The sequence below is a fragment of the Protopterus annectens genome, chromosome 1.part2 (assembly GCF_019279795.1).
Source record: "Protopterus annectens isolate FY-2018-M chromosome 1.part2, PAN1.0, whole genome shotgun sequence".
NCBI classification, from domain to species: domain Eukaryota; kingdom Metazoa; phylum Chordata; order Ceratodontiformes; family Protopteridae; genus Protopterus; species Protopterus annectens.
In genome coordinates, this window is record NC_056727.1 from 658,100,058 (window position 1) to 658,114,594 (window position 14,537).

At 39.7% G+C, this 14,537-nt stretch overlaps 1 protein-coding gene across 2 annotated transcripts in view; it reads right to left on the reverse strand.

Moving 5' to 3' along the window:
- LOC122790628 (cytochrome c oxidase assembly protein COX20, mitochondrial) overlaps positions 1-14,537 on the reverse strand; it is a 283,384-nt gene that overhangs the window by 123,840 nt on the left and 145,007 nt on the right. The gene's annotated exons all lie outside the window — the stretch shown is intronic.

Sequence of the window (14,537 nt, forward strand, 5' to 3'; positions counted from 1 at the left end):
AGGCGGCATCCTACACGAACTCAGGCAGGAGCTTGCAGCATTATCAGGCACCCTGTTCAACCAAAGCCTGAGTACTGGCTTCATCCCAGCTGAGTGGAGGACAGCCACTGTCATTCCCTTTACACAAAAGTGGAGCGTCCACCGATCTGAGAAATTATAGACCCATCAGCCTAACTAGCCTGATCTGAAAGGCCATGGAAAAGATTATCATGGACCTCATTAATAAGGACACTGGCAACCTCCAAATTCCACAAAGTTTGGCCTCCAAAACCTTTGACACTATTCCCCACTCAGGCATAATAGATAAACTCTCTCAACTAGGCATCAATCCATATTGAAACAGCTCCCCACTCCAGCACTGATGCGTCTGTGAATAGTTCCTGAAATGGCTGGGGGAGGATGGAAAGGCACACCAGGCTTGAGAACGAGCTGCCGAATCCACCACTGAAGTTACAGTTTAAGACAAGGAAATAGAGAAATGAGATGGTCCAGCAGACAGAGGTGTTGAAGCCACAATGATTTTAGATACCACTTAAACTTCCTCATGTGAAGCCTTATCAAGGGAAGCATGGGGATAGTGGAAGCCATGAAACCCAGCTCTGAGAAACTCCCTGGCTGGAAGAGATTACAGTGGAAGCATGGTGAGAAAATAATTTGTGAGGGACACAACCTTGGAGGCAGGAAAAGATGCCAGCACTGGAACAGTCTGGAACTTGGAGCCTAGGAAAACATGATCCTGAGATGAAGTTAACATTGACTTCTGCAGGTAGACAGTGAACTCCAGTTTGTGCAACAGAAGTTGGGTAAAATAAAGATCCTGCACCAGGCTGAAATGGGATGAAGCCTACAACAAGAGGTTGTCCAAATAAGGAAATATCTGAATGCCCTAAAGCCTGCAAAAGGTGACTACAGGGGCTAGACATCTGGTGAACAACCTTAGGGCTAGAACAGCCCAAAGAGCAAAGCAGAGAACTAAAAATGAGAGAAAAACAGAGAAACGCATATCTCCTGAAGTGAGGGTAGATAGGAATGTGAAGTTAAGCATCCTTCAGATCCAAAGAAACCAGAAAGGCTTGGGGGAGCAAGAGAGGAAAAGGTCTGAAGAGAGAGAATTCAGAAGGAAGGCACTATGAAAAAGGCATCCAGAAAGGAATGATCCAGGACAGGTCTCCAAGGTGTCTCTTTCTTGGGGACTAGAATCATCGTAAAGTAAAACCCTAACCCCCTCTCTCTGTCTTTAGAACCAGTTAAATGGTATCCTGGTCCAGCAGACCCTGAAATACCCCTGGAAAATGAGGAAGCTGTTCTGTTGGAGGTTGAGGAATTCCAGAAAAGGAGGGAAGGGCCTTCCTCCAGATCATAAAGTTACCCCACTGGATAATGGAGAGAACCCAGGAGTCTGTGATGATCAGTTGCCAAACTAAGAGAGAGAGAGAAAGCCTGAGGGACAAGGGAACATGGCTAACAGGAAGGGAAGACAGACAAACTGCTACATGTAGATTTGTCAGGAAAGGACTGCTTTTGGAGCCTGGGTGTTTGAGTAGGCTTGTCAGAGAAAACTCACATAGGAGCCTCCTTAACTTCGGAAGACTGTCTAGGCAGCCTATGCAAAAAAAAAAATCCTACTAGGGTAGTTCCTCTGAAACCTGGGAATAGGGGAGACAAAAATCTGTTTCAGATCTTTCATGACCTTGCCTTCATCCTGTAAGATCTTGAAATGGTCAGCCACAGCAGTACCAAACAAATTCCGATTATCCAAGGAAGCATCCAGAAGCTTTGCTTTGATATCATCTGGCAAAGCCAGGAGTAGCACCTTATCACACAGCCAGAGGCAACAGCCTTAGAGGATGCATCTGCTTCATCAAAATGGCATTTGATACAGTGATGGGCAACCACAGAGGTGGAACTGAGTAAGGAGAAAGTAAAGGCTTTACCCTCAGAGTCAGGCATATCAAGAAAATGCTTCCCAACCTGGGAAAAAAAGGCAGTTATATACCTTGTCATATTAGTCCAGTAACTGATGGTGCTGAAGACTAAGGCAGCAGAAGTGTACACCTTTTTAGCAATCCTCTCCGTGGTTCTCCTGTCCTTATCAAAATGAAGGAGCTTGGAAGAAGGCTTATTAACAGAAAGAAAAATTGCAGGATCAGAGGAAAGGCATTTATACAGGACCTTGCATTCATCCGACACCTCATCGAATCTATCAGGTTTATTAGAAGCTGGAGGCTAAGAAACTGGTCTTAGTGAAGCAGTATAAAAGGTATCTAATACAGCAGTCAACACTGGAGGGACAGCTGAAAGTCTAGGAGAGTCTATTTACAACAACTCATTACACTTCTACTGGGCATCCAAGACTTGGAAGCAATTCCATTTGAAAAGCTCCATTTGAAAAGCTCCATCATACGCAAGACTGTGCCATCAAAGGAAAGCTTCTTTAAATGAGAATCAGGACAGAGATTCATCCTCCTCCTCAGATCCATAATCTAAAGGTGAAGGTCATCATCTTCTTTTGGCTGTTCCCGTTAGGGGTCACCACAGCGGATCATCTGTTTCCATTTCTTCCTGTCCTCTGCATCATGCTCTTTCGCACCAACCGCCTGCATGTCCTTAAAGGTGAAGGTAATTGGGAGGAAAAGGCCAAGGAGTCAGCCTCAGAATCCCCATCTGAAGACTCTCGGTCCCCAGCCCTCTTAAGGGTAGAAGACCAAGGAGGGCAGGAAAGTACAGTTGTGTACACTTACCATAAATGTAGATGTTTGAGTGTATTCACTGTTGCAGTCATCACATTTGGGTTATCTGCTTGCAGTAGCTCTCAGTCGGCCTGATTAACAAAGTCTTGGGTCCTGCGTCAGTTGCTGTCTCTTCTTCCGTGACGTCAGGTAGTCAGGGGTATAAAACATGCAGAAGACGCCATTACATCAGTTTTTCTTGCCCCAGATGTCAGGTGCCCCCATAATGGGAAGCAATAAAATAAGTATAAATATATACAAGGATATACCTCCAATAAAAAAAGCAAATACACCAAAAAGCTTTTAAGCATAGTGAAGGAGAGTAGAGGTATAGCCAAGAAGGTCAGGGGGCTGGAGGGAGGGTAACCAGGACTGCAACCGTGAATACACTCGAACATCTACATTTATGGTAAGTGTACACAACTGTACTATGTTCTTCGTGTTTCAGTGTTGCAGTCATCACATTTGGGTAGATTCCCAAAGCTAAGGATGGGAGGAGGAATTTAGATAGCATTATGGCCAGCTATAAGGCCCTGCAGGACTGCAGTGGCAAAGACAGCTCTGGATTTAGAGAAAATTGGCAAATGGTAATGCTTGGTGAAAGTATGTACAGAACTCCAGGTAGCAGCTTCTAGGATGTCCCTAGTAGGGACACCTCTGAGAAAGGCTGCAGAGGTAGATGCAAGCCCTGACTGAATTGGGTCTGATCCCGTGTGGGATAGGTTTTCCATGGTACTTATAGCAGAAATGAATGCAATGGCCTATCCATTTAGAAATAGTTTGCTTTGAAATAGCCTTCCCCTCTGCCCCTGCAGCAAAAACCACCAGCAGTTGTTCAGATTTCCTTTGAGGTTTAGTCCTGTCCAAGTAAAACCTAAGTTGTCTGTGCACATCTAAAGAGTGCAGTATCCATTCCCCCTTGTTCTGTGGATTAGGAAAGAAGGTTGGCAAATGGATGGACTGATGAAGAGCCACACTGGATACCACCTTGGGCATTAAGGAAGGACTGGTTCTGAGGGACACCCTGTCTGCATGAAAGAAGATGAAAGGCTCCACTGCCATAAGGGCCTGTAATTCAGGCACCCTCCTTGCTGAAGTGATTGCTAAAAGGAAGGCTGTTTTCCAAGAAAGCAATTTTAAACCTGCACTAGCAGCTGGCTCGAAAGGAGGAAGAGTGAGTTTCTCCAATACAAAGTTAAGGTCCCAGGCAAGGCTTGGGGCTCTCCTGTGTGGTCTTAAATTTCTGGCCCTCTGAGGAACTGCTTGAGCAGTGGACGAGAGAAGAGGGGAAGTTCTGTGTTATAATGAGCTGAAATGGCTGAGACATGAATTTTGATGGAGGAAAAAGAGAATACTTGCTTTTGAGCCTCAGCCCACTGATTTGGGGGTAGGTCTGGCCAACAGTTTGGGGTTGGTAACATGTGGAAGTGAAATATGTATCTTTGGGAAACTATATTTAAAACCCATTTGTCTTGGGTAATGAGTTCCCAGTTTTTTTGCATGTAGAGCAATCTTTCCCCCCAAGGGGGCATTCAGTTGAGAAGTGCTTGGAAGTTTTAAAGTTAAGTCATTGAGACAGTTTACCATAGGGGGGAGTTTTACTACTCCCAGATTTGGAAGTGGGGGCCCCCCACTGCTTAGTCCTGTCCTTAGTCCTGGGATTGAAGCCTGTGTGCTCTGCTAGATCTGGGTTTGGACTGAGAAGGCCTGGAGGAGGCAGGAAAGGGCCAGTTCTTAGAGGGCCAATGTCTACTAAATCTTGGAGGTTGCACTTGTAAGAAATCTTTAACAGTTTGCATAAATTTAGCTTTTCCCTCCATCTTTTTGAGAATAACTTCTGCCTTGTGCCAAACAGGCGGCCCTGATTTAAGAGAGCATCCAGTAATTTAGCTTCAACATGATCTGGCAAGGACTGCTCCTTAAGCCAAGCATGCCTTCTAAGTACAGACCCAGTGACAGCAGCCCTGCAAGATGCCTCTAGTGAATCAAAACCACATTGCAAAGTATGTTTTCCAACCTGTTCAGCAGAATGCATTAAATCCTGTAAAGCCTTACTTTCCGCACAATCAGGTATCATCATCATTTTCTGTTTAAGCAATCCAATAATATGCTGCTGATACTTTAACACATGAAACTGGCAGTTTAAGGCCCTAATGCCCAGGGTTGCAGAAGTGTATACCTTTCTACCCCATCTATCCAACGCCCTGGAGTCTCTATCAGAGGGGGTAGGATTTTTGGCAGTAGTAGCTTTAATGCCCTTGGCTCCCTGTGAAATGGTCTCAGGATCCGCAGTAGGATTTTTGAAAAGGAACTTGTGAGAGTCAGGAACCCTGTAATCTCTATTAGGTTTTCTGGGAGCAGGAGGTAAAGAGTCAGGGGCCAAGCTAGATTCCGAAAAGGCATCATCAATGATGCCTAGGACAGGAGGGATAGCTAAAGGCCTGTGCTGGGGATAGCTAAAGGCCTGTGTTGGGGCAGGAGTAAGAAATCTCTGAGCCTCTTTTTAGAATCAGAGAAATCCTGACTTTCCCAACAAAAATGCTTCCTAAGACTATGCAAGGTTTCACCAAAAGAGAAATCCTTGGGGGGGGGGAGCAGAGGGAATAGAGTCCTCAGCATCAGAATCCTCATAGGTAGATAAGGGTAAATCCTGGTCATCAGAGGAAACAGAAATTTCAGAATCCTGGTCAGAAGTATCATAAGCAAACTCAGTCCTAGGTCTCGGGGGAAGGTTGGCTTCCCCTGATTAAAGTAATAAGGTCTTCAGCCATTCTTATCTGTTTTTTAGGCAGAGAGGCCTGACCATGCGGTTTGGGTGACGGTTTTCTAAGCATGGTTCGAGTTTTAGGCCTTGAAGAAGAAGATGGTGTTGGTTTAATATGCAAGTCAGTAGGGCCTGAATACACCCTCAGAAGCCATTGCCTGGACAGCGACTCCGGACCCATCCAAGGTAGAGACATCCACAGGTTCCACAGTTGAAGCATCTCGCAGTATACCGGACTCTGAATGGGTCTCAGTAGAGGCCTGCGAATCTGAAGTAGCGGGTATCAGGGGCTGTGAAAGTGCCTGAGTACTGGTGACTGGCTTAGGAGAAGCGTCGTCGGCAGCTTTGGACCTAGGCGGCCTGTCTCGGTCTTTATCTTTGCATTTTTTCGGAATGTCGGTAGTCAGATGGCTTACCAAAGACGTATCTGGATAATTGAACCGAGCACCAAAATATTTAGAAGTGAAAATATACAGACGACGGATAGTTCGTTGTTTAAATAAGGCATAAAACCGACAGCGAGGTACATTTTGGTCAGGGCGTAGGCAAGGAATACAGTACAAATGAAAATCTTTATGAGGTATTTGCTTTCCACAAGAAATGCAATTATTTACTTTTACTGACATCAGTTTAGAGCAAGAAAGAGTTTCCCCAACGGGGTACTTAGCTTTAAGTTGAAGACTTCGGTTCTGAAACTTGAAAACGAAAATTTCAGGAGTTGGCCGACAGGCACTTGCGAACTGCTTCTGCTTCGGGCACCGCACGGCAATGAAGACTGATGTAATGGCTTTGTGGTTATATGTTTTATACCCCTGACTACCTGACGTCACGGAAGAAGAGACAGCAACCGACGCAGGACCCAAGACTTTGTTAATCAGACCGACTGAGGGCTAGTGCAAGCAGATAACCCAAATGTGATGACTGCAACAGTGAAACACAAAGAACATCTGAAACCCCCTGAGGAGGCTTCAATGACATCAAGGCACTGAGCAAGCCTTGACTAAAGTCCTGACATTCCTTTTTTGGATCCCAAGGAGTAGATACCACATGCTTAGTCTTTTGCCTTTTCTTCACAGGGATGTCTGCTCTGACAAAAGATGGAGGTTTCAATCCCTGTCTAGATTCAAATCAAGGTACCTGGCACCTCTTCTCATACAAGAATTTGAGGAATCCTCTTAGACGCCCCTTGGAAATTATCAGCCATGGTTCCCCCTCAATGTCCACAGCAGATGTTTGGAAGGCCTCTGAGGACATGTGCGAAGCAGATTCCGTACTGGCTACCAAGAAGGTTGCAGCAGAGGAAACAGAATGTCATACCAGGCTGTCCTCTGGGTTCTCACTCACTTCAAGAGAGACGTCCAGAGGAGGCTGGACAACAGCATTCTCAGGCCTAGACTTCATGGCCTTCTCTTTAAGTGGCATTTGGACGTCAGGCTGAGCGGATTCTGACAAGGCACCTTGGACCAAAAGTGACAAATTATACACCACCTTCTGTTGGTTTCTTGCATTTACATGCATGCATACCACAGTATATTTATTTATTGTGACCAACTAGTCTTATTACTGTATTTTACCAAGTACAATAAATACACAGACAAACTGCTTCAGTTAATACGCATTTTACTATTACTTTTTCCTTTCGGATCTACAAGCATGCAACACAGACGCTGCCAGCTCTCTATGGCAAATTCCCAAAGCTTGTTTATACACACTCATATTTATGCCAAAAAGTCTGATATTTTTCTTAGTCTGATGTATTACAATCTTCCTTTGTATAACACTTTTCTTTGTTCTTCTAATTTATGATTTGTCCTTGATTCTTTTAAGTTTGGTGGTCCAATGAAACTCGGTTATCTGAAACTTGATGTTCCAACTTTATCTTGCTTGATGTTACATCTCTTTACTTTGTTGATGTCCTTCCAGCTGCCATCTGTGCAGTTATTTCTATAGACTTTGTTTCTCAATAACGTACTCCTTTACATGGATGCCAATATCTAATCAAGCTATATATGTTTGCCAGTACACTTACTATTATTCTGCATTTTATACTATTCCTAAATTAACCCTTTATATTTCATATCATTTTTGCAGCTTTTCATTCAAGCTAATAATCATGCTAGCACAGTTTTGAAAAGACTGTGTACTAAATAAAACAGAGTACTAAATCTTTCAATTCCCCTTATTTTATTTCTGAGGAACGGACTAAACTTCAGTTAAAGAAAAGACTGCATTTGTTTCATTAGCATCATCATTTACAGCATTTACCACGTTGCTCATATTTTCAATCATAACTTGTTGAGTTATTGCAAATCTCCTCAACCTGCAGCATATTAAACAATTCCAAGCTGTCATTATTATTATGACCCCTAAAACTACCAACACCGGATGTATTAACCAATTTAACAATTTGGTTCCAGATGATAACCACCCTGTGAATATATGCCACCAATTATGGGTAGTGTCAGCTTCTGATTTTTTCAGCCAACTTTACCAAGTTGTATTCTACTATTTACTTCATGCCATAATAAGCTGCGGTTATGATGATCCAAGTAAGCTTTAAGATCGTCTGTGTCTTATATTATTTTTTTTAACTTGTCTAAAGACAAGGTAATGTTAGGAAACTGAATCATTTCATATTTCCACTGAAATTTTGCCTTTTTTTAGTACTGGTAGAAAACACCCAAGTCTCTTTTTCCCAGGTTAAATGCGTGACATTACTTATACATCGCACAAAGGGTGTTTGCTTGTATTTTAAACACTGGTTTATTTGAAACCACACATACAAACCGTGGTACAAAACTGAAGAAATGCTTGAAACCACCACGAAATAAAATAAAAATATTTATTGTTGAACAGAAACGAGAGCTTTCACGCAATGTAGATTGCGCTTCATCAGGTTACAAATTGTAAAAGATATATGGCCATCTTATATAGTAAAGCATTGATTTTCAATTATACAATTAAGTCAAGCACAAGTTAGTACATAATTAGTAAAGATTCAGCAACAATGCAACAATACAACAACGACCAGGCTAGGTCTCAACCAACAACCTGAAAACCACTTAGAAAAACAATTAAAATTTTTTAAAATCCTAGTAGCGTTTGTATAAGTTAATAACTTTGCATTAAGTAAAGCTTCATGGACAAGTTTGTCATCAAACATTAGTATAATACCATAGTAGTATCAATATGTTTCGTTAATCATTTTTAAGGAAGCCATGCCCATATTTAGAAGGCTCATTCTGAGCGTGACATCATTAATTGAATTGCATTGTTGAGTCAACGAAACAAAATAAAAACCAAATAACCAAATAGAATAGATATATCTTAGTATTTATATTAATAGATGTGTAAATAGTGTGTCATACATTGAAATAACATTATGATATAAAATGTAATATAATAATCATGGTTAAGATGACATAAAAAGAGGAAATATGCTTCATTAAGTTATAATTGATGTAAATATAGCCCGTAAGCCATTCTTAAGGAAATCTTGCCCATATATGGCAAGCAGTGAATCCAAAGCATTGCCTTCGTGAAGCACACTCTCATATAGGCACAACAAGACGAAACAATGTTAGATAAATAACTTCTCACTTTTATATGCTGGCAAATACTTGGTGATAGCATTATATGCCACAGATGTGTGGTTACGTGAGACATAAAATAACAATCCTAGTTGTACAAAAATTTTCTAAATAGTGGTCTCCTAAAATAAAATAATCATAGCCAGAATAAAACAGCCAAACTAATGCTGAACTGCAGCTAGAGGCTGAAGCATGTGTAAAGCCTATCGATACTATTTCATTTCTTATGGGCATTGTCATTATTGGAACATCCATAATGACATGATAACAACAATCATGATAAAATGACATCATTTATACATGCCAAATAATACTAACAAGCTTCTATGCATAATATGTAAAAATATATAAAATAAACTGATGTATATAATGAACCTATATAGGTCAAACAAAAATAAAAAATAAATATATATTATGTCTAACGTATACTGGTAAACATATCAGAATAATAGATACATTATAAGCAGACAAATTCATTTTTGCTGGAATATCAACTAGTATCAGCAATAATTATTCATGGGACATGAATTATAGTCATCAGACAAAAACATAAGATATTTCAAACCCAACTAAAATAAACAACTTAGAACAACGTTAGGGGTCTTCATAAGAAATGTTACTTATGAAATATATATGATATCGCATATTATTTATTCATTTGGAAATATAAGTGGTAGGGCAGCAAATCAAGTGGGACCTAACAACGCTGGTCGAATATTAACAACAGTATTTAAGCCTGGTGGTATATGGGCTTTCAGCCTTAAGATCCATCTAAGTTCGAAGGTTTCCAAGGTGTTCATATGGTCACCTTCCCTTCTGTTCGGATCTATTACTTGTAAGACCTGAAATACAAAGCTATGTTTAGAATGGGTATTACAATGTATAGCCAGTGCATTAGTAGTACTATTTCTTCTTATCTCGTAGACGTGGTTGTAAATCCGGTCTCTAAGTCTACGTGAGGTCAGGCCCACGTAATAACTGTCACAAAGGTTGCAAGTAGCTAAATAGATAACATTTCTAGTATTACAGGTTGCATAAAACATAGATTTTGTATTTAGTTCAACACCTAAGGCATTAGAACTACTTTTCTTAATATGTCCGCAAAGCGAACATTTTCCACATGGAAAAGTACCTGTTTTCAATTGAGACCTGATATCAGTGGATGTAATGTTTAGTTTTTCCTTACATAGCAACCTTTTTAGATTTAAACAATTCATATATCTAAAAACTGGTTTGTCACTAAGTATTTCTGACACTGTATTGTCTGACAGCAAAATTTTCCAATTGCCTCTCACTATGTTGGTTAAATGCTGCACATCACTAGTATATTTTATATCATATTGTACTTTTTGAAGCCCATTCTTTGTTGTGTTGGGTCTGAATAATTTGATCTTGGGGGTGGTATTATCAATGATGGATTTCAACACATCATCTATCAATTTCAATGGATAGCCCCTAGCTAAAAAATATTTCTTCTGGGTATTAATTAAATCCAAAGCATCTGAGTAGTCACTACATATTCTCAATATCCTGCTGATTTGATTCCTTACTATATTTTGAAAAATATGACGTGGATGTAAACTACTGTAATGAAGGATCCCATTCTTCCAGCAGGATTTTCTATGAAGTGTCGTTGCTAATTCACATTTAGTATTTTTCTTAATGGTGATATCCAAAAAATTAATAGTAAACTTGGAAGATTCAAAAGTAAATTTAAAAAAAGAGGTAGTGCTGTTCATATGATTGATAAATGAATTTAAGGTAGCTTCATCCCCATTCCACAATATTAAAATGTCGTCTATAAAACGTCTATATAAGACGACATTTTTAAATCTGGGATCATTAAATATAAATTCCTTTTCCCATTCAAGAACAACAAGGTTGGCATATGCATTGGCACAGGGGGTGCCCATGGCCACCCCCCATGTTTGTGCATATACCTGGTTTTCATAAAGAAAGATGTTATTGTTCAGGACAAGGTCCAACATACAACATATGTTCATGATCTCAACATTGTCTATTTTTAACTCTGTCATGTGGGTTCTTATTGCATTTATGCCATATTCGTTGGGGATATTGGTGAAAAGACTTTCTATATCTAGTGTTACTAGCCTGGTATCATGCTTTATGTTATCTTTCACCATACCTAATTTTAAGTCATCCAACAATCTAAAAGAGTCCAGCAGTATAGTCGGTATTTTCTTGGCAAATATGCCCAATTTGGTTTGTATGTATAAAGATATGTTTTGTGTTACCCAATGATCACCTGATACAATGGGACGTAATGGAGGTGGGTGCTTACCTTTGTGTAACTTAGGCAACCCTTTGATTATAGGTATCAAAGGGAAGTCTATTATCAGAAAGTCATAAAGAGATTTGTCAATAGATCTGGTCATTAACATGTCATACAAGGTATCAGAAACATACTGTATTATATACAAACCGTGGTGCCACTTCGACAAACATTTTGAAGTTTGAAGGCAATATTGTCCATTTGCACATATTTACATAATGTTGTAAAAAAACATGGTTTATAGATGGGAGAAAGCTGCCCACATATGAGACCATTCATAATTTCTATACAATGTTTTAACATGTGCATTTTGTTATCCATATGTATGTAATTCCCTTCAAGTTGAGGTACCCAAAGTTCAGTATTGTTATAAGCAGACAAGAATATTATGGGTAACACCAGTGAACTGACACATTACTGTTTGTTTTGTTACATTATAATACATGACTTTACCAGTGCAATAATTGTGCTCACACTGAGTCTGTTCTGTGAACAGTCTTACCCAGCAAGTGGATGGAATCCATCTGCTGAATAGTTCTCACCACATATATTAATTTTTTTAACATCAGCTTTGTCTATAACTCAATTTGCTGCATTTTAACATGATTGTAAAGTACATTTTGTCCACTATGAAAATATAGATACATTGGTGTCAAATTGCAATATATTAATGATACATTATAATGATTTAAAAAAACCCTCTTGATACCGTACATTTTGTTTATGTACATACCAAATAGTGGGCTTCCATTGGGCTTGCAAATGTACAATTTGTGATATGTCTTGTCCTACTAACTTTAATTTTTGTAAAAGTTCAATATCCACAGCATTTAGAGTTCCCACTCCTGCTCCTACTCCCCCCCCCAAGAGTGTGTCATACCAGGCTCTTCTAAACCTGCATTTTGTCCGTTTAAAACTTGGAAACGTAATGTTGAAGTGCAATATTGTTTTTTGGTACTGTTGTCCTATCATGGTACAAGTGGATGGTATTTTTACCACTTGATCTGTATGAAGTACTAGCTTATTACCCAGAATGGTAAGTATTCCGACCCATGGTCCTTTTCCTTGTATTACTGTATTGTTTATTTAAATAAACAGAATATGAGTAGAAATTATACCTGATCTTTGCCCTGTCGAATTTATTATTTGTGTGTTTTTATTAACACAGTGACAATTTTTGTATGATGTTTTCCCTTGTCAGAATTGTTACATCTTCAGGGGTAATGTACAGCATCTAATAGAGACTGACCTGTTTACTGAAATGTTTATGTCAGTCTTTGACTCTTCTACTTTTATGTATGACTGACTCTGTTTAGCTAATCATGCCGTTACATTACTGTTAAATGTTATGCTTCCAAAGATGCGCTTTGTTTGCATTTTACAACTGAAATTGTCTTGTGTTCTATTTTGTGTAGCATTTTCTCAACTTAGTGTTATTTGCGAAATGTTGTAACAACCAACCTTGATTCCCTCCGTTTGGCATTTTACGAAAAGGAGTCCACTGAGCACAATACTTACAATAGCAATCTCATTTTTCATGTTTATTAAAACTTGTTTGTCCTAAAAAAAACTTTTTGGGAGTACTTTCACCAAACTTTGCACAACGTTTGGCATTCAGTCTTGTACGTTGTTTTTAAAAAACAGAAACAAACTTTATTCAGCATCTGCTCCCCCTCCTTTTAAAGGCGATGCATTTTGCTGCTGATCACTACAAACAATGACTCTCATTTGATCCCTGTAAACTAACAAGGTCTTGTTTTTCTTGCTTTGTTTGACCTTAGAGACCAAAGGCCCAATTTGTTCCATTACTTCAAAAGGTCCTCGCCAATTGCTATCCCATGGACCATCCGTCTGAAATGTTTTAATTAATACCTTTGTTCCAGAGGGAAGGTGTTGTTCCTGTGGCATTATGGGGACCTTTTTCCATAAATGGAACGCTTGCTCCCTTGTCAAGTATTCACACTGCTCGGTGATGTCTTTTAACCATTTTTGATGTTGTGCTACCTCTAACAAAGGTCTGCTATGTCCAATCTCTGAATCAAAAGGTAGCTGTGTGGGCATTTTCCTGCCTGTCATGACTTCAAATGATGAAATCCCTGTTATTGCTGTTTAGGGTAGCTCTTACCCCTAACAAAATTCCTGGCAAATGTTGCACCCAATCCCATCCCTTTTCCAAACATGCCTTTTTTAGTCTCTCTTTAATGGTTCTGTTCATTCTCTCAACTATTCCATTGGACTGTGGATGGTAGGGTACATGAAATCTTTGTATTCCTAACAAATTACACATTTGTTTGTTAGCTGACTGACAAATTGTGGCCTGTTATCAGACTCTATAACCAGTGGCCATCCCCAATGACAAAAAATGTTTTTCTAAAAAGCTTCTGCTGTTGCCTTAGCTATTGTTTTTTGGTAGGAATTGCTTCTACCCATTTTGGAAACACATCTACTACTACTAACAAGTTGCGATATCCTCCCTTTTGCCGGTGGTAATGGTCCTGCATGGTCTATTAGAACTGCATACCATGGTCCATCTGCTGGCATGACCCTGTGTAACTGAGGCTTTTTACTTTTGGCATTAACCTGTAAACAGATTAAGCACTCTTCTGAAACTATCTCACACAACCTTTTTTTTCCAATACTTTTCTTTGACCACTGGCCATAACTTTTCACTACCTACATGTCCTAGCACTTGATTGTATTTTACTAACTGTTTTACTAGTTGATATGGCACATAAGGTAACTGTAATCCTTTTGTAGTAGGATAAACCCAGAATTCTCTAGGTGGGACCCCTTCAATCATACATTGACTAGTCTCCTCTTCCAAACCTTGTTGCCTCTGAATTTGGACTAAATCCTCAGTGATATCCCTGTCCTTATCTACTACACTAATGTGCTGTATTGCTTCGGCTGATTTTAAATCAGGATATAACTGCTATCCTGCTTTCGCTGCCTGTTTGGCTAAGACATCTGCTTTTGCATTTAATTTGAACACTTCTGAAGTTGTTTTTTGGTGGGCTTTTACCTTTAAAATGCTGAATTGCCTTTGTACATTTTTTTTGCTGTATGATTTTCCATATATTTTGCAAACACTTTTACATGTCTAAGTGGCTTTCCTGCACTGTCTACAAATCCTCTACGAGCCCAAACAGTCATGTGTAAAC